The sequence below is a fragment of the Hyperoodon ampullatus genome, assembly GCF_949752795.1.
Source record: "Hyperoodon ampullatus genome assembly, chromosome: 5".
Taxonomy (NCBI): Eukaryota; Metazoa; Chordata; class Mammalia; order Artiodactyla; family Ziphiidae; genus Hyperoodon; species Hyperoodon ampullatus.
In genome coordinates this window covers 76,433,641-76,455,664 of record NC_136918.1, presented here as the reverse complement: position 1 = coordinate 76,455,664, position 22,024 = coordinate 76,433,641, and the positions used below count along the sequence as shown (strand labels likewise).

Genomic DNA, 22,024 nt, shown 5'->3' with positions numbered 1-22,024 from the left:
CTCGGGACGGGGCGCCGCGGCGGGGGCGGGGCGGGCGGTGGGTGTGGCCCGCCTTCGGGGTGGGGCCTCCGGGCGGGGCGGGGTGGGGCCTCCGGGCGGGGCGGGGCGCGGCGGGGTGGGGCCGGGGAGGTTCCGCCATTGCGGGCGGGCGGCGCAGGCCCGCCGCGGCCGTCGGTTTCTGTGTACCCGACCGCCCGGCCTGGCGCAGCAGGCCCGCCCGCGCGCCTCACGCCTTTGGCGCAGGCATGTCGGGCCCCGGGCAGCAGGAGCCGCCGCAGGCGGGCGGGCCGGCGGGCCCCGAGGGCGCGGACGCGGCGCTGGGCGAGGCGGGGCTGAATTTCAGGACCAGCGAGCTGAGCCTTGTGGAGATGACGGAGATCGAGTACATGCAGCTGCAGCACATCCTCTACTCGCACATGGAGGCGGCGGCGGCCGACGGCGAACTCGAGACGCGCGTCAACTCTTGCTTCCTGGCGGCGGCGGCGTCGGGCGCATCGGCGTGGGGCTTCGCTTCGGCCGTGGACGCGGAGGCGGGGTCGCGCCGCCCGTGTACCCGGTGCTGTGCCGCCTGCGCTGGCCGATGGTGGCTTCGCGTGCGCCAACCAGTGCCTGGGCCACATCGACTTCCAGGAGCTGCGCGTGATGCTGCTGAGCGAGGCGGGCGCGCCCCGCGCCGCCGTGAAGACGCCGGGCGCCGACGGGCCGGGCGCCGGCGCACCCCGGCCCAAGGCGCCCGACGGCGGCGTCAAGGAGAACGTGGAGGGCGCGACCGAGGTGCGGGCCAAGTGGGCGGTGCGCGTCCGCCTGGAGGACGGCTTCAAGAGCATAGCAGCCGAGCCCCCGCCAGCCCCGCGCGGTGCGGATCCCCCCGAGCCTGGCATGGCGCTCAACAAGTGGGTGCATCCCCCAGGGAGCGGGCCCGGCTGGATCAGGGTGTAGACCAGGGTCCTGTGCAGAGAAGCAGCAGGCTGTGTGCGGGTATAGACCAGGGTCCTTGCAGAGAAGCACCATCGTGGGTCTGGGTGTAGACCAGGGTCCTCAGCAGAGGCCACCGGCCTGTATCCGGGTGGAACCAGAGGCCTCTGCAGGGAGGCACTAGCCTGGGTCCGGGTGTAGACCAGGGTCCTGTGCAGAGAAGCACCAGCCTCGGTCTGGATGTAGACCCGGGTTTTCTGCAGAGGCCAGCGGCCTCACTGCAGCTTGCATCTTAACAGGGAGCAGACCTCAGTGGGTGTGGAGGCTGAGCTGAAAGTTTGTGTGCTCTGTGCAGGCACAGCAAGCAGATATTAAGTACACAGCCTGCAGCATTACCTTTGCGGTGTGCGCTCTGCGTCTGCATGTGGAAGAGAGATGAGTTGAGATAAGTGCACACGTGTTCCTGAGGAACAAAGGTTTTGTCCCCAAATCACCCACCTAAATGTCAGGAGAGACCTCTGCTTCCCCCTCTGTTGACTCAGCTTGAGGCTGACCTGATCTTGCACAGATGCATCCCCTGGGAGGACAGACGTCATGTTGTGAGGCTTTGAGTGTAAAATGCAGCTTCATCCTTCAGCCAGACTGCCAGCCCATAAGTGATCTCGCAGCAACAACTATCGGAGAGGAGTAGCCTGTCTGCTAGGGTGTCTCCTCAGCTTTCTGTCTGTCCCCACCCTGTAGTTTTCCCCATTTTGCCCATAGTCGTCAGATTTTGGAGGATGGCCAAAAAAACACAGAGATTGGTGTCAGAAGTGTAATGGGAAGGGAGGTGTAACTAAAAGATGACACACAGCCACACCTTCCAATGTGAGGAAGAAAGTTTGAACTTGTCCCCTACGACACTAGCTGATAATTGTTTTGTAGAGATTTCCATGATGGGGGGCATTCATGGTAACAGATTGGAGTTCCTATCCAGAAAATCAAATGTTAGCCATTAGAGTGTGATAGTGATTGTGGTGTTTCAGGAAACTTACCTGCCACATACTCTTCATGTGTTTCTGGGTTTCTTTTGTCTTGGCAGTTTGGTAACTCTTATTCGCCATCCATCCGAATTAATGAATGTTCCACTTCATCAGCAACAAAACAAATGTAGAACATGAGTGAAAAATAAAACAGCTGCTGCAACTACTGCTCTTCAATTTACATACCCTCTGTTTACTGCAAATAGTTGCTCTACTAGTGGAAATTCTAATCTTTCACAAACACAGGTAGGGAAAATGATTTGCGAAGCTTTGCTCTTTTGTGTTAAATGGATAAATTGTATTTTAGTTAGGTCCCAAGGATGTTTTTGTCTTTCATTGAGCTCGATAACTTGTTAAAATCGAGAGTATTTATGTGGTTCGGGGATATTTAAAAATCCTTAGTGCACCTAAAGTTCTTCAAGTTCATGTGAATAACTTTGACGTTACTTCTATTAAAGTGCATTTTATTTGTGCGTAGAGAGGAGATTGTCACCTGTTGATAACGTTCCTGTTGCTTCATTGTTTTCCAGAGTTGTAGTAACTCACGTTCTGTACTTGAAGCTGCCAAGCATCAGGATATTGGATTGCCGAGAGCATTTTCTTTCTGTTATCAGAAGTAAATTGAATTCACTAAACAGACTTTGGGTAGTAGAAACAAAGCTTTGCCTGAGCAGGTTCGGATTAAAGTAGGAGGTAAGCGATAAAACAGAAGCTGGCAGGTGCTTTCTCCTCCTGCCTGATGTCTCTGCCCCCCCTTTTTTTTTGTCCACGGGTGGGGGAGGGGAGAGAGGTGGTTTATAAAGAAATGAAAGGATCTCGGAAGCCTGCTTGCATCTTAGGAATCCTTCTGTCCCTCTGCCCAGTCACCTCACTTGGAACATCCTTGCGAATTTTGAACATCACGTTTATACTTGGCCTGGAAACGTTGAGTTTAGGGGCTGCTTTTTCTTAACAGTAACCTCCTTAAACAGAAACATGATAGACTTAGGTACATTTTCGTTACTGACAGCAAATTTAGGGTTTTTTTTTTCTCTTATTTCATACTTCATGAGTGAGGCAGGAGTCTGAAATCCGCTCAGAGCTTTAGGGGACCATCTGCAGATGGGCAAAGCATTGAGTTGGGAGCAAGAGGCCATAAGGTGATACAGAAAGTCTTAGAAAGAAAGAAACTTCGGAAGGCAAACTTTACTTACCCCTGATGTTAACCCTCAATCCGTTTTTCCTGGAAAACATTCTTTTTCGAGTTATCCAACAATAACACAGCTTACACTCAGCGTTTCAAGAGCTGATAAAGACAGGGTAGGGATGGAGCTCTCCTTCTTTCTCCCACGCCAGTGATTAATTTTCCATTGTTCTTATGACATTGCTCGTGAAAGTATGTGTTAGCATTTGTAAGGTATAAAGGTTAAAATTAAAATAGTCCCTGTACTGACTACTCAGCTGAAGAACCAAAATATTACCAATACTTGTGAATTCCTCTCTATGTCTTTTGCAAAGTTATCACCATTCTGAAATGTGTGTTAAGTGATTCTTTCATCGTAGAGGGTTTGGCTTTGTACGGTACCTCGGGAATGCACATCACCACAGGTACTTCTTAGACGCCTGCTGTACTGTGATAGAAATTTGACATATTTCTGTAGCACAGGTCAAAGCTATGACGTGATGACTCCTTTTGTGGGGGGAATCTCACTTTTAAGGTGAGGGCGTGTTTAATCCTAAACCACTTAGGTTCTGTCCTCTTCTGAGCATTGCAGTTAGAATATCAGTTGTCATCTTAGAATAATTGCATATCAAGAAAATCTTTTGGAGAAACTATTTCTAGGTTTGTTTTTTTTTTCCCCTTCTGAATATCAGAAAAATCAAACAACTTCTTGGTTTTTTTATTCATAGATGACAGTTAAAATGGCTCTTGATTTAAAAGGGGGACTTTTGATTGTATTGCTGTATAAGCTGTATTGATGACATAATACCTGGGGTGTTTTTTTTTTTGCGGTACGTGGGCCTCTCACTGTTGTGGCCTCTCCCGTTGCGGAACACAGGCTCCGGACGCGCAGGCTCAGTGGCCATGGCTCACGGGCCCAGCCGCTCCGCGGCATGTGGGATCTTCCCGGACCGCGGCATGAACCCGTGTCCCCTGCATCAGCAGGCGGACTCTCAGCCACTGCGCCACCAGGAAAGCCCTCTGGGGTGTTTTAATTTAGTTTATGTTCAGTTGTATAGTTTGAAACCTAGAGCCTTGTGCCGGATGTTTCTATGGAATTTTGGAGTGCTTCCTGTTTGGTTCTGTGTGCTCCTTACCCATTGATGTTTATATCTTGGATCGAAAATACCAAAAAATATATTCAGCATTCACGAGGGTAAGTTTAGAAGAATCAAAAAATTAAAATACCACTTTTTCCTTCTTTTGCAAAGAAGAAGCGCTATGTAAACAAGCAATAAATAAGAGGAGTCGGAGTAGGATCCGTCAGTTGGACACAAACATAGAAGGAAGAACCCTTGGAGAGCTCCGGAATGTGGGTGAAGGCTCCACAGCAGCGCAGGGTGCTTGGCCGTCGGTGGAGTCGCCCCAGGCCGCCCTCGGGGAGCAGAGGCAGAGCGGGCCGCCACGGGGCAGGTCCCAGCGGAGGGAGAGGCACAACCGCATGGAAAGGGATAGAAGGTAGTGCGTGCTGTCGGTGGTATACAGTTGTCCTAGACGCCAAGCTGGTGAGAGTGAGTGCTGGTAACAGGCACCTTTTTGTAGAAAACAATGGTGTAGGCACTTCTGTGTTCAAGGGAGGGAAAGCTGGCAAGAGTCAATGGTCACCTTGCTTTGCTAGGTGGATGGGGGTAGCCAAGACCACCCCCAGGTTTGATGATTCATTAGGAGGACTCATGGCTTTGATTTATTTTGGGCAAAGAACCCAGCAAAGTCAGCAGAGGCGCATGGGGAGAGGTCTAGGGGCCCCAGGCGCCAGCTCCCCAGAACACCTCTCAGTGGAGCCACTCAGGATGCCTGTCACCCCCCAGCACTGGTGACATGTTCCCGGACAGCAAAGCTCCTTAGAGACTCGGGGCCATGGATCCTACTGGGGGCTGGTTGTGGGGGGTATTCCCTAGGTGGCACGCGGCCAAATCCCAGACGCCCAGAAGGAAAGCTGGTGTTTAGCATAAGCCAGTGACCAATGGTGGTGGGAACCCCCCCGAAATCTAAGTTCCCAGGTGCTGGCCGGGGCCGCCTTCCTGGGAGGGAGTCCGCCTGCACACTGGGTTACTCAGTTTTGCTTGGTTCTTTTAAGGATATTGAAGAAGGAGGAAGTTACAGCTTATGTAACTTGTTTTAGCTGTGGATTTTATTTGTGCTGTTCTGTGTAGAAGCAAAAGGTGGTTACATTTTCTGTTAGAGCTGGGTACGGGATGATTCCCTAACATAGAGTTAATTAACTTAGTCATTTATTGAGTACTTTGTACCAGTTTCTGTTTTAGGCTCAGGAAATAGAGCATTGAGCAAGACAAATATTCATCTCTGAACCTACAGTGTGGAGGGGTGGAAATTTATTTCTTTAAAGGGATATATTAAAGCTAGGCATCTAGATCCCTTTCCTAAGGGTGTGTCCGCACATACACGCCAAGTGATGGGCATCACTGAACTCACCGTGACTCATAATGGGCATGGTTTATATTTATTTAATAAACATTTGCTGAGCACCTACCGTCTGAAAAAAAGCCTCATATGTACTACGTGTTGACGGTAAAAGTTTAAATTCTTGCTCTGCCATTCCCTAGTTTAACAACTTCCTACACATTCTTTACCTCTCCACCTGAGTCTCTCGTCTATACAATAGGTATATTACCTACTGCGTAGATGGGACACAGGAAGTAAAGAAGCTGAAATGTAGTGTCTGGCCCAGTGCCTGCAGTTACAGAGCATTTAGTGAATTCCTGCTGTTGTTGTTACCTTAGAAAGTTGCTCTAAAGTTCTGAGCGTACAGGTGGGGAAATAGAAACAAGGGCCGTATTATCTGAACGTGATACGTAAAAGTTAAAGATGGTCTAAGACTCCAGTTGTGATGTAAATCATCCCTAAAAAGAGCAGGTTTGGGGATATTAACCGGCTGGTGGTCTCTGGTCCTTTATGAACCGGGACCCCTGGAGGATGAAAGCTGTGAATCCTAGCTTCTGTGACTTTCTTGGCACCTGGAGGGCAGGTGAGTGAAAGAATGTCCTGCCCAGAAGAAACACACACACAATTTTGCTTCCAGTTTCAGGGGGTTTGGGTCCATCCTTGGTCTAGAGACTTGGACCTGGTCCTTGCTCCTGGCCCAGGAGAAGTAAACAGGAAACTTTCCAGGGAGCGCAACTGGGCTTAGTGGGCCACTGAAGGGGGGCTGGCCGCTGTAGATGAGGCCTTAGTGAAGAGCGTCCGGGTTTGGCTGCTGGTCCCGGCTGTCGTGTAGTCGCTGCCGTTGACGGCAGCACGGGCCTGGTTAGAGAACCGAGCTGAGGCTGGCACTGTAAACGTGGAACCTTTTGCAAAAGAGCCTTCCGTATCGAGATCCTGGGGCAGCGGCCGGCCGAGCGCCCCAGGTCGCCTGGAGTGAGGCCCCTGGGGCTGAGTGCTAAGAGTTTGTCTTCTCCGTTTCCCTTTTCTGTGCCTATGGGCATTTCCATCTTGTGTATTTCGTAATTTGGTCAAGTTCCTTATTTTCCTTGTATATTTAGTTGCCTTTGAAAGCGATCCCTGTGTGCAGTTTGTGCTGATTGGATCATTTCTGGTTATTTATAGTGTGGTTACTCTTTAACATTATTTTTTAGCGATAGACTTGGTTTATTGTAAAAAAATAAAGCTTTTCTATTTAAAACAATGATTTACTGGTTGGCTGTGTGTACGTAATAGTGGTAAACTATTATTTCTCTGATTCATTCAAATATGATGAAGGTGTTTACAGCAATAAAAAAACGTAAGTGTCACTATCTCTACTCACAGATTAAATAGGTTAACAACTTCCGGACATTAATTTTTATGTGTCTTAGGCTTCCTGAATCTTTGTGAAATTTAGTTACATTGAAGTTGTAGATTGTTTCTGGGTCGGATTACAAGACCCATCAGGAAACAGGCTGAAGTGACGTCAGTAGCAACTTGGGGGGGAATTAGAATGTAGGTAGCTTAAACCCTTGTGTCCTTCCTGTTTCCTTAGTGACTTTCCCCCTCTTCCTTGCATGAACATTTTGAAAGATGTGATACCCAAAAGTCTTCCGTGATTTTCCTAAATTATTTCAGTACACATGTCATCCCACAGGTCTGTTCCGACTCTAACCAGGCTTGTGTCCCAGACACTGGGGGCACCTTGAATAAGACAGAGACCCCGTGGGCTGGAGGGAAGCGGCTGAGAGGTCGAGGGTGAATGGACCACCTCCATCCCGGTGTGGGGTCTGGTTGACATGCTGCAAAGATGGCTCTCCCTGCTGTGCAGCAGGGAGACTGGACTCCAGGAGGAGAGGTTGGGGGTGGGCAGGAGTGGAGACACAGACCCTGGTCAGAGGCCGCAGCCGCTCTGCTGTGACTGGCCAGGGCTCGCGGTGCTGGATGTAGGGCTGCTGGGCAGAGGAAGTGGGGATCACGGTGGGGCGTCTGGCTGGAGCAGGTGGGCGGGTGGCGCCGTTTCCTGAGATGGGAAGACGTGTGGACGAGCAGGATGGGGTGGGGCGGAAGCCACGTTCTGTGTCCGACGGGCTAGGTTTTCAGTGCCCAGGAGGCGTCAGGTGGAGAAGTTGAGAATGAGTAAACGAGTCTGCAAGCAGGTGGTTCGCTTTGTTTTATTTTTCTAATGAGCACAGAGTTCACTGAACACCTGCCCTCCCCTCACCTAGTGTGAGCCGTCAACATTTCCCATGTTTAACACACACGTGCACGCGCACAGCACAATTTCAAAGACAATGACAGATGTCATGACCCGTCACCTCTGAATATTTACGCCTGCGTCGCCCACGTAACGCCAGTGCCGTTTTCACACCTCACAAGGTCGATAGTCATTGTCTTATACCATCTACTACCTAGTCCGTATTCCCATGTCCCCCAGATGTTCTAAAGGTGACTTTTATGGCTGCGTGTTTTTCCAAACCAGCACCCAGCCATGCTCCTGTGTTGCCTTCAGTGACGTTTTTCTGTCTCTAAGCTATAGCAGTCCTTCCTACCCCACAGTTTCTATTACGGCACTGAGATTTTGAAGAGATCGGGCCAGACAGGTGCCTGTAGAACCCTGGATTTAGATGATTCGTTGTATTTATTTATGGTAATTAAAAATTTTTATATAATTTTAAACTTGCAGGAAAATTGCAAGGTGAGTGCTAAGAGTTCCTTGTGTGCCCATCCAGCTTTACCCAGTTGTTCACATTTTGCCCCATTTGTTCTGTCTCTCGCAGTCTCAACCATTTGATGGTAAACTGTGGGCACCATGCCCCTTGATACCCAAACACTTCAGTCTGTGATTTTAAAGACTATTACATTATCTTACATAACCAGAATACAATGGCCCAAATCAGGACACTTAACATTGCTGTAATACTCTTATCTAATTCAAATTTTGCCTCTTATCCCAATAACACCCTCTACACCATTTTCCCCCGTCCAGCCCCAATCCAGGATCACTGGTGACACAGTGGTTGTGAGGTGACATTTTGGGGTCATGACCTTGAACCCTAGCCAGGCTCTGGGGCTGTGGGGCAGTCTCTCACTCTGTGCTCCCCTCTCCTCTGTCGTGTCACCGTCACAGTCATTGGGCAAGACGGTGGCGCTGTCCCCCTGCTTTGTCTTCCCTCCTCCACCTGAAGACGGGCTGGGAGCCGCCCCGCACCCACTTGTCCTTGCGCACCATCCCCAGTTATCAGGTGCAGCTGTACTATTACTTCTCCCTTTCCTGTGCAGTAGGAATTCTGTCCTTTTTATTTTAAATTTATTTTATTGACGTATAGTTGATTCACAATGTTGTGTTAATTTCTGCTGTAGAGCCAAGTGACTCAGGTGTATATATATGTATATACACGTATATATATATACAAACACACGTATATATATATATATATATATATATACACATACATTCTTTTTCATATTCTTTTCCATTATGGTTTATCACAGGATACTGAATATAGTTCCCTGTGCTATACAGGGAACTGTAACCCTATATAGGGTTAGGACCTTGTTTATCCATCCTATATGTAATAGTTTGCATCTGCTAACCCCAAGCTCCCACTCCATCAATCCCCCACCCCCACCCCCTTGACAACCACCAGTCTGTTCTCTATGTCTGTGAGTCTGTTTCTGTTTTGCAGATAAGACTGTTCTTTGTAAGAACAGCATTTTATCTATTTCTCCCATTTATTTATCACATTCTGATCAGTGAAGATGGTAGTTTTTAAAAGCTTGTTGAGACTTCCATTGTGACCTCTTATGTGGTCAATTTTTTTAGATCCTGTGTTTATTTGGAAAGGATGTGCATTCTCTGTTTGGCGAATTCTGTATGTTTATTAGGTTGAGGTTACGAATTGTGGTTCAGGCCTTTCCTGTCCTCTCTTGTCTGTCAGACCTGTGGTTCTGAGAAGCCCCCGCGGCATCTCCCGCCGTGACTGGCCTTGTCCCATCTCTGTAGGGCTCTCGGCATGGCTGAGTGTCGGGGGCACACCCTCCCACCTGGGCCCCGAAGTTTGTCACCCCTCTTGGTTTCATTAACCCTTTTCCTTTAAGTCTCTCGTCTCTCTGTACAGATGACACCAGTTTTCTTCCTCTTCCTGACTTCCTGGTATAATTTCTTGACATGTAATTGGAACAGTCTTTCTTTTTCCTACTAAAAGTAGTTTTTATTATTGACCTTCTCCTATTTACAAATTTAATGTGAATATCCAACTTTGACCAGAGGTCATCTCAGGGTGTCTGATGAGTTGTAAAAATCCCTTCAAACTCAGCTATTTCACTTAAGTTTCATTGAAATAGACGCTACTTGAGAGAGCAGAGTAACAATTACTAGCTTCCCTTTGAGGCAGTCAAGGGTGGGAGGTGTCCACTTGTCTCCCTCTTTCACGGTCACCCCAAGTTCCCATGAACTGAGTCCCAGGGACCTCGTGAGAGTCTAGATTGAGCTACCCCTTAACCCCACTGCTGGCAGAAGTATTCAAAATAAAGACGGGTGCCCAGGGCTATCCACCTCATTTTATGACGATTGTTTAGAAAATCTCTTGAAGTACTTTCTTACATGTGAGAGATGATTCTTGTCTTCCTTCTGACTTCTATTTAGGTATTCTCAAAGGTAAATTCTACCTTCTGAAATATAGGCAAATATTTTATAGTTGGGCTTTGGGTGTCAGAATATAGAAACCAATATATCAAACCATGGTTCATCTTACATTGCATTAAGACCCGTTGAAAATCTTTTAAATTTTGGGAAGGAAATTAGAATGTATTTATGTGCAGATATAGCTTCTGAGCATAGACAGTTGTTGCAAATGGCAGATGGCCTTGGTTGGGATGCCACTTAGCGTGTGGACAGGTGGAGTGCTCCAGCCGTTCCAGATGACTCAGAAGTCAGCGCAGTGGCAGCAGAGAGAGCGCTTATACTTCCCTTCCTGGACACAAAGTAAATATCAACCTATTGTAGTCCAGCAACAAAGAGACAGCACAATTCAAAAATGGGCAAAGGACTTGAATAGACATTTCTCCACAGAAGATAAGCAAATGGCCAATAAGCACATGAAAAGATGCTCAACATCACTAATGATCAGGGAAATGCAAATCAAAAGCACTTTAATGGATGTGAGATAGCAGTTCACACCCATTGGCTGTGGCTCTTATAAAAGAAAATAGCAAGTGTTGGTGAGGATGTGGAGAAATTGCAGCCCTCGGGATTGCTGGTGGGAATGTAAAATGGTGCAGCTGGTGGTTCCTCAAAAAGTGAAATACAGAGTTACCATATGATCCAAAAGAATAGGAATTACCCAGAAGAATAGAAAGCAGGGACTGAAACAGGTATTTGTATACCAGTGTTCATAGCCGGTTTATTCATAGTCGCCAAAAGGTGGAAACAATCCAAGTGGTGGAAACAATCCAATGAACAGACGAATGGATAAGCAGAATGTCTGTACAGCCAATGGATTACTATTCAGCCATGAAAAGGAATGAAGTTCTGACACATGCCTCACAATATAGATGGACCTCCAAGACAGGATGCTGACCGGGAAGAGGCAGACACAAAAAGACAAATACTGTATGATTCCACTTACATGAAGTACCTAGAGTCATCAGATTCATAACGTCAAAAAGTGGAATGAGGGGGGCCAGAGACTGGTGGAGGCGGATGGATGGAGGGAACATGTTTCACAGGGACAGAGTTTCAGTTTGGGGAGATGAGAAAGTGCTGCAAATAGATAACGGTGATGTTTACACCACATTGTGAATGTACTTAAGCCACTGAATTGTACACTTCCAAATGGTAAAAAATGGCAAATTTTATGTTATATATATTTTACCACAATAAAAACATATAAACTTAGACTTAATTGTGTAGGAATGCTGTGCTTAAAAACAAAAACTTACAGAAATGTATACATGCACAGAAACGGAGAGACTAAAATAATGAACTCCCGTGTGCAATAACTCAGCTTCAGGCATAACTTTGTGTCACCTATACATCGCCATCCTCCCACCGTCACTGAGTTATTTTAAAGCATTTCCAGATGTCATATCATTTTCCTTCACAAACGTATCTCTAAAAAGAAAAGGGCTGTTTAAAAGCACAATCACGTCATCATCATCTTCCTTAATCTCCATCCGTGTCCAGATTTCTGTGATTGGCTCACAAGTGTCTTTTTACTGTTGACTTACTTAAGTCAGTATCCAAACACTGCATTTGGTTCACGGCTCTTCAATACCTTTTAATCTGTTACGGCTCCCCTTGCCTATTTTCCTTGCTGTTTGTTTATTGATGAGGCTGAATGGTACTGAACCAGATGTAGGTCCACTTGCCTGCGCACAGTAAAGCCAATTTGCTGCCACCAGTTGCGGTGAAAAAAAGTTCAGCGTCTCTTGCAGGTGCCAAAGAAGCAGTGTGGGCAGCTATTGCTCAAAAGACCTGAAGTTCTTGTTTGGCACCCGCAATAAAAGCTGCACTTTCTTTCACTGCAAGCCAGTGTCAGTAGATTGGCCTTACTGTGCGTGGGTGAGTGGACCCAAATTTGGGTGAGTGGACCCATCATCTCGGCCCCCCGCGTGCCTGCATGCCTTGCTTACAGCCGCCCTTTGAGCCAAATTCCCAAAGGAAGACAGGCACAAACTCACCTCCCACCCAACACGACGCCCTCCTCGCCACTGTCCCCGCCCCCAGGAGAGGGGACCGGAACTCCCGTCACTTCTGGGCGGGCTTCCCGGTCCTGCAGACCATGGCAATAAGGCCGGCCATTCCCGTCGCATCCAACGCGACCAGGGACGAGCAAGGAGGAGAAAACAAAAGCGTGCGGTGGATAGACGCGCAGACACGTTTCCATCAGAAGCAGGATGAGGCGCGGCTGTCAGAGCCGTCACTCCTGGTGGCAGCCGCGGCGCTGGTACCGACAACGACCCTCCTCCATGAACCCGTCCACGCTCCCTGGGCCCCCGAGCAGCTGCTGGGAGTTCGTGGCCTGGTGGGTGACCCAAACCTTTGCTTCTGCCGGGTCTGAGCCTCAGCCGTCGGGCCCGAGGGCATCGCTGTGTCTGTCCACCGGCCTGGAGGACGAAGAGGACCTGGGTTCTCCGGCTCCTCACCCTGGACAGTCGGGCCCTGCCACCCCTGCTTTGGGCCTGAAGAGTCCCAAGTGGCCAGGCCACAGCCTCCAGCGACGGCCCCAGGAAGCCTCACTGCGTCCCCGCGAGGAAGCTCTCTTCCCCTCGGGACTGAGCCCTCTAGAACCGAGAGTCACAGGACAGGAAGCACAGATTCTGCGGGGCATCAGGAGAGGTAATAGGGAGAGGGGCCACCCCATTCGCACCCCTTGATTCCAGATCCAGCAATCCTGGAGCAAGAGCACCACTGGTTGCGGAGCCCAGATCGTGTCCCGGGAGACATCACCCCCGCCCTGGCCCGCACTGGGTTGCCACCAGGCCGGCACAGTAACTGAGTCTTCAAAAGGCCGTCAAGCACACCTCGTAGACTGCCCAAAGCATGCAACACTGACAACACCAGATGGGGCTGGGGATGTGGAATGACAGGAGCTCTCGTTCACGCCAGTGGGAATTCAGAATGGTGCAGCCTCTTTGGAAGATGGTTTGATTATTTCTTACAAAACTAAACATCCGCTTACCATACGCTCCAGGAGCACACTCCCTGGTACCTACCCAAAGGAGCTAAAACCCATGTCCACACAAAAGCCTGCACACGGATGTTTACAGCAGCTGTATTCATAGTTGCCAAAACTTGGAAGCAACCAAGATGTCCTTCAGCAGGTGACGGATAAATAAACGGTGTCCCACACAGACAATGGAATATGATTCAGCACTAAGTGAAATCAGCTATCAAACCACAAAAAGACACAGAGGAACCTGAAATGCATTTAACTAAGTGAAAGAAGCCAATCAGAAAAGACCTCATGATGCCACCTCTATGACACTCTGGAAAACGCAGAGCTATGGAGACAGTAAGAGGATCGGTAGCTGCCAGGGGGCAAAGGGGCAGAGGGATGGGTAGGCAGAGCACAGGGGATATTTAGGGCAGTGAAAGCACCCCGTATGCTATTCAACATGCATGTCCTATACGTATTCTGTTAATCTCACACCTCGGTGTGCACTTGAGTGATGGTAGGTGCTACTGTACTTTAATTGCAGGGTCTGCATGTCCACCGCTATTGTATAGGAACATGACTGGTATTAGGATGTTGTTATGTTCTCCGACCTCGCTGAACTCACTGGCTTTTCTGTAGGTTCTGTAGGAGTTTCTCCCTAGGTCATCGTGCTGCCTAGGGAGAAAGTAGACAGTTCCACTTCTGGTCTTCCCACCTGCATGCTCTTCTTTCTCTTGCCCTGTCACGCCGAGTAGACCCTCCAGCACAATGCTGAATAGAAGTGGCGACAGTGGGTATCTTTCCTCTTTCCTCATCGAGAGGGAAAACATTCCGTCTTTTGCCATTTAAGTATGATGTGAAGTGTGGTAATTTCATGTACGCCCTTTATCAGGTTGAGGAACTTGCCCTCCATGCTTGGTTTGCCGAATTTTTATTGGGAATGGATGTTAGATTTGCCAGCCACTTTTTTTTTTTTGCATTTTTGAGGTAATCATATGGTTTTTCACTTTGCTCTATGAATATAGTAATTTACATTGGTTGATTTTCAAATGTAAACAAAACTTGCATCCCTGGAATAAACACCACTTGGTTACGATGAGTTATTCCTTTTAAGAAATCTTGTTGGATTCAATTTGCTAAGCTTTTGTTCAGAATGTCTGCCTATCTGTTCATGTCCAATATTGCCTGTAGTTTTAATTTCCTGTAATGTCTCTATTCTCTATCTGGTTTGGCTATCCAGCCCTGCTGGTTCCACCGAATCCATATATTTGTACAGCGGTGTCATGTCCGACGCTTGCCCACATTCCTTGAGGCTCACATGGATGCTGTGCTTGGGTCTCTGGCCGTTAGTCCGGAGCCACTAAACTGCCTTTGCCACCCACTGGGGGTCTCCCCCTGCACGATGGCCTGTCCACAGAGCAGCTCCTCCTGTTCTCGAAAGCCAGCCCTTCCCATCGGTCCATGATGCTGTTTACTTATTCATTTATTGATTTTTTTGCATGTTTAGTTCTTAGCTCAGGGGAGCCCAGGTGGGGCCTTTTTCCCGCCCTGACCTGCCCTGCCGGGCTCTGCCTGACCCTACAGCCAGGGTCCTCAGCTAAGGAGGGCTACCCCTGGAGGGCTACACCAGAACCACTTGGAGCCACGTTTAGAGTTTGAAAAAAACATGTTTTATATTTTCTTCACATTTTATTTATGAAATAAGTCCCACTAAAGCCAGATCATTCTCACGTTTCATGTCTAAATAAAAGAGGGCTCAAAAACTGTTATCTGCAAGGAATCCGCCCAAATCAAGAAGCACAGAAGACAATGTAGGTGCCAAAGGTCTTTATTTCCAATAAGCGAAAAACCAAGTCGCATATAATCTTGATTTTATTTTTTTTTAAACATTGTAAATTTCACCATACTGCGTGATTTTGCTGCTCAAAGTGGGGTCAACTGATCAGCTGCACACACGTCAGCTGGGGCCTCCTTCGAAAGGTGGCATTCCGGGTCCCACCTAGGCCTGCTGAATTAGAATCTGCTTTTAAACAAGATCCCCAGGGCGAGCCTGTGCACATTACGGTCTGTGTTGATGTCACGCTTAGAATCTTCTCAAAGATTTTATCGATATCATCCTATATATTTAGTAGTTGTATAATTTTCTTTTTAAATGTAGGTATTTCGATGATCTGAAACTAATTTTTATGTTAGGTGTGAGAAAAAGTGCTCTTTTTTTCCCCCCCACACTTGATACCTTTTCTTGAGTAAGTGGTCCATCATTATCCTACTGGGGACATATTAAGTCGACAAAAAGAAAAGCAAATTTATATATATTTTGTGTTTTTCCTTTTTTTTTTGAAAGTTTTTTGGTTGTGCCACGTGGCATGTGAGATCTTCGTTCCCCTACCAAGGATTGAACCTGCACCCCCTGCAGTGGAAGCACGGAGTCTTAACCACTGGTCCTCCAGGGAAGTGCAGGATGATCTTATATTGTTCAAAGAAAAGAGACTGCAGAAGAAATGAATAGCACTCCATAGATGTCTGAGCTCTGACAGAATGAGCGATTCAGAGCCTGATGGAAGAAAACTGTGCCTAAATCACAGGCCTTTCTTTAAAGCACGTGGTTCCCATACAGAAAACAGCCACTGGTTGAGATGGGGGTAAGGGTGAGAGGTGGGTACAGTCATCATTTTGAGCCTGCAAAACGAATTCTTCTAAAGACCACGTATTCTATGATACCATTTATAGGACGTACCCAGGGTTGGCAAACCCATAGGGACAAAAAGAAGGTTAGTGTTTAGGGAGTGCTAATGGGTATGGGATTCTTTGGGGTGATGAAAATGTTCGAAAACTGGTTGTGGTGATGGCATGTGAACACACTACCACTGAAGAGCGCACTTTAAAAGCATGAACCCACATGGCACGTGCATTCCAGCTCATCAGTGGCCAGTGTTTGTCCAGTGCATTGATTACACGAGCCCTGCCGGTTGTAGGAGGAACCGTGCACCACGTGTATTGATTTACCTGCCTGAGTTTTCACCTACGTACAGCCTGCCTTGTCACACCTGTATTTGGGGCCGCTGTCTCACCTGTCTACTGTTCGGGCTTACTGCAGGCCTCGTGTCCCGAGAAGGGGGGGACCGCAGGGCACCCCGTGGATACGTGGACTGGTGGTGAAGCGTTACCTAGAGAGGTGTCTCTTGCATGCGCCCTGATACCCGGCCAGGCCCCGGGCGGCCCCGCGGACACTCGACCCAGGTGTGTCTGACCCTCGGACACTGGACTCGGGCGTTTGGCCCCTTGGACATTGGGATCCGGGCGGCCCGGCCCTGCGGACACTCGAGCCGGGTGGTCTGGGCCCTCAGGCACTGGACTTGGACGGCCTGGACCCGCGCGCCGCGCCCCCGCCACCAGAACCCCGCGCCCCCAACATGGGCGCGCAGCTCGGGACGGGGCGCGGCGGCGGGGGCGGGGCGGGCGGTGGGTGTGGCCCGCCTTCGGGGTGGGGCCTCCGGGCGGGGCGGGGCGGGGCGGGGTGGGGCCGGGGAGGGTCCGCCATTGCGGGCGGGCGGCGCAGTCCCGCCGCGGCCGTCGGTTTGTGCGTACTTGACCGTCCGGCCTGGCCCAGCCGGCCCGCCCGCGCGCCACAGGCCTTTGGCGCAGGCATGTCGGGCCCCGGGCAGCAGGAGCCGCCGCAGGCGGGCGGGCCGGCGGGCCCCGAGGGCGCGGACGCGGCGCTCGGCGAGGCGGGGCTGAGTTTCAGGACCAGCGAGCTGAGCCTTGTGGAGATGACGGAGATCGAGTACATGCAGCTGCAGCACATCGTCTACTCGCACATGGAGGCGGCGGCGTCCGACGGCGAGCTCGAGACGCGCGTCAACTCTTGCTTCCTGGCGGCGGCGGCGTCGGGCGCAGCGGCGGGGGCCTTCGCTGCGGCCGTGGGCGCGGCGGCGGGGTCGCGCCGCCCGTGTACCCGGTGCTGTGCCGCCTGCGCTGGCCGATGGTGGCTTCGCGGGCGCCAACCAGTGCCTGGGCCACATCGACTTCCAGGAGCTGCGCATGATGCTGCTGAGCGAGGCGGGCGCGCCCCGCGCCGCCGAGAAGACGGCGGGCGCCGACGGGCCGGGCGCCGGCGCACCCCGGCCCAAGGCGCCCGATGGCGCCGGCAAGGAGAACGTGGAGGGCGCGACCGAGGTGCGGGCCAAGTGGGCGGTGCGCGTCCGCCTGGAGGACGGCTTCAACAGCATAGCAGCCGAGCCCCCGCCAGCCCCGCGTGGTGCGGATCCCTCCGAGCCTGGCATGGCGCTCAACAAGTGGGTGCATCCCCCAGGGAGCGGGCCCGGCTGGATCAGGGTGTAGACCAGGGTCCTGTGCAGAGAAGCAGCAGGCTGTGTGCGGGTATAGACCAGGGTCCTTGCAGAGAAGCAGCATCGTGGGTCTGGGTGTAGACCAGGGTCCTCAGCAGAGGCCACCGGCCTGTATCCGGGTGGAACCAGGGGCCTCTGCAGGGAGGTACTAACCTGGGTCCGGGTGTAGACCAGGGTCCTGTGCAGAGAAGCACCAGCCTCGGTCTGGATGTAGACCCGGGTTTTCTGCAGAGGACAGGGGCCTCACTGCAGCTTGCATCTTAACAGGGAGCAGACCTCAGTGGGTGTGGAGGCTGAGCTGAAAGTTTGTGTGCTCTGTGCAGGCACAGCAAGCAGATATTAAGTACACAGCCTGCAGCATTACCTTTGCGGTGTGCGCGCTGCGTCTGCATGTGGAAGAGAGATGAGTTGAGGTAAGTGCACACATGTTCCTGAGGAACAAAGGTTTTGTCCCCAAATCACCCACCTAAATGTCAGGAGAGACCTCTGCTTCCCCCTCTGTTGACTCAGGTTGAGGCTGACCTGATCTTGCACAGATGCATCCCCTGGGAGGACAGGCGTCATGTTGTGAGGCTTTGAGTGTAAAATGCAGCTTCATCCTTCAGCCAGACTGCCAGCCCATAAGTGATCTCGCAGCAACAACTATCGGAGAGGAGTAGCCTGTCTGCTAGGGTGTCTCCTCAGCTTTCCGTCTGTCCCCACCCTGTAGTTTTCCCCATTTTGCCCATAGTCGTCAGATTTTGGAGGATGGCCAAAAAAACACAGAGATTGGTGTCAGAAGTGTAATGGGAAGGGAGGTGTAACTAAAAGATGACACACAGCCACACCTTCCAATGTGAGGAAGAAAGTTTGAACTTGTCCCCTCCAACACTAGCTGATAATTGTTTTGTAGAGATTTCCATGATGGGGGGCATTCATGGTAATAGATTCGAGTTCCTATCCAGAAAATCAAATGTTAGCCATTAGAGTGTGATCGTGATTGTGGTGTTTCAGGAAACTTACCTGCCACATACTCTTCATGTGTTTCTGGGTTTCTTTTGTCTTGGCAGTTTGGTAACTCTTATTCGCCATCCATCCGGATTAATGAGTGTTCCACTTCATCAGCAACAAAACAAATGTAGAACATGAGTGAAAAATAAAACAGCTGCTGCAACTACTGCTCTTCAATTTACATACCCTCTGTTAACTGCAAATACTTGCCCTACTAGTGGAAATTCTAATCTTTCACAAACACAGGTAGGGAAAATGATTTGCGAAGCTTTGCTCTTTTGTGTTAAGTGGATAAATTGTATTTTAGTTAGGTCCCAAGGATGTTTTTGTCTTTCATTGAGCTCGATAACTTGTTAAAATCGAGAGTATTTATGTGGTTCGGGGATATTTAAAAATCCTTAGTGCACCTAAAGTTCTTCAAGTTCATGTGAATAACTTTGACATTACTTCTATTAAAATGCATTTTATTTGTGCGTAGAGAGGAGATTGTCACCTGTTGATAACGTCCCTGTTGCTTCATTGTTTTCCAGAGTTGTAGTAACTCACGTTCTGTACTTGAAGCTACCAAGCATCAGGATATTGGATTGCCGAGAGCGTTTTCTTTCTGTTATCAGAAGTAAATTGAATCCACTAAACAGACTTTGGGTAGTAGAAACAAAGCTTTGCCTGAGCAGGTTCGGATTAAATTAGGAGGTAAGCGATAAAACAGAAGCTGGCAGGTGCTTTCTCCTCCTGCCTGATGTCTCTGCCCCCCCTTTTTTTTTGGCCACGGGTGGGGGCGGGGAGAGAGGTGGTTTATAAAGAAATGAAAGGATCTCGGAAGCCTGCTTGCATCTTAGGAATCCTTCTGTCCCTCTGCCCAGTCACCTCACTTGGAACATCCTTGCGAATTTTGAACATCACGTTTATACTTGGCCTGGAAACGTTGAGTTTAGGGGCTGCTTTTTCTTTTTTTTTTTTTTTTTTTTTTTGCGGTACGTGGGCCTCTCACTGTTGTGGCCTCTCCCGTTGCGGAGCACAGGCTCCGGATGCGCAGGCTCAGCGGCCATGGCTCATGGGCCCAGCCGCTCCGCGGCATATGGGATCCTCCCAGACCGGGGCACGAACCCGTATCCCCTGCATTGGCAGGCGGACTCTCAACCACTGCGCCACCAGGGAGGCCCTAGGGGCTGCTTTTTCGTAACAGTAACCTCCTTAAACAGAAACATGATAGACTTAGGTACATTTTCGTTACAGCAAATTTAGGGTTTTTTTTTTTTTTCTCTTATTTCATACTTCATGAGTGAGGCAGGAGTCTGAAATCCGCTCAGAGCTTTAGGGGACCATCTGCAGATGGGCAAAGGATTGAGTTGGGAGCAAGAGGCCATAAGGTGATACAGAAAGTCTTAGAAAGAAAGAAACTTCTGAAGGCAAACTTTGCTTACCCCTGATGTTAACCCTCAATCCGTTTTTCCTGGAAAACATTCTTTTTCGAGTTATCCAACAATAACACACCTCACACTCAGCTTTTCAAGAGCTGATAAAGACAGGGTAGGGATGGAGCTCTCCTTCTTTCTCCCACGCCAGTGATTAATTTTCCATTGTTCTTATGACATTGCTCGTGAAAGTATATGTTAGCATTTGTAAGGTATAAAGGTTAAAATTAAAATAGTCCCTGTACTGACTACTCAGCTGAAGAACCAAAATATTACCAATACTTGTGAATTCCTCTCTATGTCTTTTGCAAAGTTATCACCATTCTGAAATGTGTGTTAAGTGATTCTTTCACCGTAGAGGGTTTGGCTTTGTACGGTACCTCGGGAATTCCCATCACCACAGGTACTTCTTAGACGCCTGCTGTACTGTGATAGAAATTTGACATATTTCTGTAGCACAGGTCAAAGCTATGACGTGATGACTCCTTTTGTGGGGGGAATCTCACTTTTAAGGTGAGGGCGTGTTTAATCCTAAACCACTTAGGTTCTGTCCTCTTCTGAGCATTGCAGTTAGAATATCAGTTGTCATCTTAGAATAATTGCATATCAAGAAAATCTTTTGGAGAAACTATTTCTAGGTTTGTTTTTTTTTTCCCCTTCTGAATATCAGAAAAATCAAACAACTTCTTGGTTTTTTTATTCATAGATGACAGTTAAAATGGCTCTTGATTTAAAAGGGGGACTTTTGATTGTATTGCTGTATAAGCTGTATTGATTACATAATACCTGGGGTGGTTTTTTTTTTTTTGCGGTACGTGGGCCTCTCACTGCTGTGGCCTCTCCCGTTGCGGAACACAGGCTCCGGACGCGCAGGCTCAGTGGCCATGGCTCACGGGCCCAGCCGCTCCGCGGCATGTGGGATCTTCCCGGACCGCGGCATGAACCCGTGTCCCCTGCATCAGCAGGCGGACTCTCAGCCACTGCGCCACCAGGAAAGCCCTCTGGGGTGTTTTAATTTAGTTTATGTTCAGTTGTATAGTTTGAAACCTAGAGCCTTGTGCCGGATGTTTGTATGGAATTTTGGAGTGCTTCTTGTTTGGTTCTGTGTGCTCCTTACCCATTGATGTTTATATCTTGGATCGAAAATACCAAAAAATATATTCAGCATTCACGAGGGTAAGTTTAGAAGAATCAAAAAATTAAAATACCACTTTTTCCTTCTTTTGCAAAGAAGAAGCGCTATGTAAACAAGCAATAAATAAGAGGAGTCGGAGTAGGATCCGTCAGTTGGACACAAACATAGAAGGAAGAACCCTTGGAGAGCTCCGGAATGTGGGTGAAGGCTCCACAGCAGCGCAGGGTGCTTGGCCGTCGGTGGAGTCGCCCCAGGCCGCCCTCGGGGAGCAGAGGCAGAGCGGGCCCCCACGGGGCAGGTCCCAGCAGAGGGAGAGGCACAACCGCATGGAAAGAGATAGAAGGTAATGCGTGCTGTCGGTGGTATACAGTTGTCCTAGACGCCAAGCTGGTGAGAGTGAGTGCTGGTAACAGGCACCTTTTTGTAGAAAACAATGGTGTAGGCACTTCTGTGTTCAAGGGAGGGAAAGCTGGCAAGAGTCAATGGTCACCTTGCTTTGCTAGGTGGATGGGGGTAGCCAAGACCACCCCCAGGTTTGATGATTCATTAGGAGGACTCATGGCTTTGGTTTATTTTGGGCAAAGAACCCAGCAAAGTCAGCAGAGGCGCATGGGGAGAGGTCTAGGGGCCCCAGGCGCCAGCTCCCCAGAACACCTCTCAGTGGAGCCACTCAGGATGCCTGTCACCCCCCAGCACTGGTGACATGTTCCCGGACAGCAAAGCTCCTTAGAGACTCGGGGCCATGGATCCTACTGGGGGCTGGTTGTGGGGGGTATTCCCTAGGTGGCACGCGGCCAAATCCCAGATGCCCAGAAGGAAAGCTGGTGTTTAGCATAAGCCAGTGACCAATGGTGGTGGGAACCCCCCCGAAATCTAAGTTCCCAGGTGCTGGCCGGGGCCGCCTTCCTGGGAGGG

At 49.5% G+C, this 22,024-nt stretch overlaps 2 pseudogenes across 2 annotated transcripts; both read left to right on the top strand.

Moving 5' to 3' along the window:
• Positions 1–245: 245 nt before the first annotated feature.
• LOC307053246 (transcription factor-like 5 protein) lies at positions 246–4,600 on the top strand (annotated as a pseudogene). Its single transcript has 4 exons — positions 246–893; positions 1,997–2,183; positions 2,468–2,630; positions 4,350–4,600. The product of its transcript is annotated as a transcription factor-like 5 protein (transcript).
• A 12,267-nt stretch (positions 4,601–16,867) lies between these two features.
• Positions 16,868–21,456, top strand: LOC307053242 (transcription factor-like 5 protein; annotated as a pseudogene). The gene is made up of 4 exons: positions 16,868–17,515; positions 18,619–18,805; positions 19,090–19,252; positions 21,206–21,456. The product of its transcript is annotated as a transcription factor-like 5 protein (transcript).
• The last annotated feature ends 568 nt before the right edge of the window (positions 21,457–22,024 follow it).